Source organism: Nannospalax galili, unplaced genomic scaffold (genome assembly GCF_000622305.1).
Source record: "Nannospalax galili isolate Female #2095 unplaced genomic scaffold, S.galili_v1.0 scaffold1463, whole genome shotgun sequence".
Lineage (NCBI taxonomy): Eukaryota > Metazoa > Chordata > Mammalia > Rodentia > Spalacidae > Nannospalax > Nannospalax galili.
This window is the reverse complement of record NW_008349596.1, coordinates 196,685-199,242: the sequence shown is the minus strand read 5'-3', so window position 1 is coordinate 199,242 and position 2,558 is coordinate 196,685. Positions and strand designations below refer to the sequence as shown.

At 48.7% G+C, this 2,558-nt stretch overlaps 1 long non-coding RNA gene across 2 annotated transcripts in view; it reads right to left on the bottom strand.

Moving 5' to 3' along the window:
- Nucleotides 1-291: 291 nt before the first annotated feature.
- The window catches only part of LOC115072672, a 4,857-nt gene continuing 2,590 nt past the window's right edge, over nucleotides 292-2,558 (bottom strand). The window contains exons 2-3 of one of the 2 annotated variants that reach the window (XR_003851703.1): nucleotides 2,176-2,431; nucleotides 292-423 (exon numbers count right to left, since the gene is read on the bottom strand). This is a non-coding gene — a long non-coding RNA (uncharacterized LOC115072672). Of the gene's footprint in view, nucleotides 424-913; nucleotides 1,073-2,175; nucleotides 2,432-2,558 lie in introns of those variants that run through there. The other variant, XR_003851702.1, reaches the window with a different exon arrangement.

Below are 2,558 nucleotides of genomic sequence, written 5' to 3'. Positions count from 1 at the left end.
GACTCAACCAGTGTGCCCTCTGGGGGAGGGGGGGCAGCAGGGCCAGCACCCAGGGAAAGGTGATCTTCTCACTGCCATCGTTTGGAATGACTGGTGCTTGGCAATTAAAAATTTAAAATGCAGCCTGATCTTAAGCCTGGGTCATTATTGTCTTTTAAAGTGTAGGGACAATGTGCCCTCATTGGCAGTACCCAAGGGAGACCCATCCTGTACCCCTGTGTGGCACAGCTCACCCAGGGTGACCCTCCTTACCCTCCTGAATGACCCCCTCTCCTCTCTTTCAATGCCCTAATTTCAAGAGGCAGTTGGTGCCCTTATTCCTGTCTTCATGAGTCACCCCAAGCTGTGACAAGGGTCCTCAGCCACCTTTTTCTTTCCATGTTTTGTTCCTCTTTGCAGGTGACTGCATTTAATGGGGAAGCACTGTCAGAAGAAAGGAAGGGACACCTTGATCACCTGCTTCCGGGACCCACCTCTTCTCCCTGTAAGGTATGAACATTCCCGGAACCAGGCCTGGTAGTGCTGGCCTGTCATTCCAACTACCTCAGGAGCCGAGGCAGGGGCCTGTAAGGCTTGTCTGGTCCACTTAAGAAGACAAGGCCCTGTCTCAAGGTTTAAAAATAAATATATAAATAAATAAAAGAAGTGGGAGCTGGGGATATAGCTCAATGGTAGAGAACATCCTAAATATGTACAAGTCTCTGGGTGTACTCAGTCTCTATTAACACACACACACACACACACACACACACACACACACACACACACACCATTGACTTTTTGTTCTTGTTTTGTTTCTTGGTTTTGTTTTGTTTTGTTTTTGTTGAGACAGGGTCTCCCTGTAGCCCATGCTGACCTAGAACTTGATAGGCAGACCAGGCTGGCCTCTCAGTCTCACAGAGATCTGCCTGCCTCTGCCTCCTAAGTGCTGGGATTAAAGGTATGTAACACCACACCCAGCCGACTCTAGTTCTTGAAGGAAGAATCCATCCTCTCATGTAGAGCCGATATGACAAAAAGAAAAAATGGAACCACATTCTGGACCTTATGCAGGTGAAACGTGTAGAAATTTCTGTAAAGAGAAAGCAGAAACTGTATCTCACACCATTTAGCTTTGTTTTAGTGATAAATGGTCTTGACGGCTTGATATTCCAGTGTTTATGGCTGTCTACTGCATCCCACACTCCCACCGGCCCCTCGCCTCATTGGATCCTACAGAAACCTATAAGCTTGGTGTTTTCTTTTGTTTTTAATCTTCTCTCATCTCATAGCTGAGGAATTGAGGCCAAAGACATAAAAGGGTTCTTGAGGCAGGAAGTAGCAGAGCTGAAACTAAAGCAGGTCTGTGTGAAATCAGGCAAACAGTCAGTTCATCTCAGATCCCCCCAGGGTGTCCACTGTGCCCTGTGCCAGTCCAGATGCCCTTCCTCCAAGGATGTCAAGACACCTCATCGATGGAGAATTACCACCTGCTCCGACAAAAGGGGACCAACCCTTTCAGAAGCAAGCCCGTGTCCAAAGTTGGGGTTAATGATCAAGCTGGAACAACGTAAAGACTCGCCTTCCCGCTCCTCCTTTATCAACGTGTGACTGGGATTTGAGTGCCAAGGCAAACCACTCCAGAGCCACATCCTTAGCAGTGACTTATTAAAGAGTAAATCAAAGTTTGCTCAAAGAGAAAAGTAAATACTCTCTCTCCGAGCCAAGCTGGTCCCCAGCTCACTTCCTGGTTCCACTGTTGACTCAGGCTGAAATCCTAGATAAGTGACTACACTCACCACCCTGGGCCCAAAGGGCAGACCTGGAGAAAGAGCCTGAGACAACGTGGCCCCCTAACACCAGAGCCTGGCAAGGTGCTGACTCTCACAGAGAGGGAAAGCACGGACAAAAGCGAGCAGGCACAGAGCTCCACATGCAGGTAGCGGCTGCCTGTCCTTGTGCCTGTGATTGTGAAGAAGTGGGTCACCTGTTTGTCACATCACCAATAGAGCCCTGCCATCCTTTGGCTCTTTGCTCACCCATAATTAGTGGGATGGAAGAGAGAAGACCTGCACTTTGGGCCTCAGATGGCAGAGAGGAAGAATCAGAGCAAAGTTGACAAGAGTCAACTGTAATCACACAGTGCATATTTTCAAAGAAACAAATAAAAATAGCCAGAAGTGGGTCAGCACTTACAGTGAGGTTAGAGGCAGGAAACTGGGACGGACTTCAAGTGCTGCTCCGGACAGAAGTTGTATTTCACGAACACAGACTCGAGCTACCTCTGCTATCTCACTCCCACTTGCTGCCCTGCCTTTTCCTTTGCTGCTTTCTGGATATACGAGGCCTTAATTCCAATGCTACCTCCTCTTTCTGGAGGCTGAAGACAAAAGATATTTCCAAAGAATTCACCAGAATCCAGGTGTAGTTGCCAGGTGTCTATAGGCCAGAGCTGGAGGGAAGGGAGGAGAATCAGGAGTTCAAAGTCATCCTCGGCTACATAGCATGTTTCTGGTCAGCCTGGGCTACATAAGACCCAGGGAGAGAGGGGAGATGGGAGAGGGGGGAGGGGGAAAGGG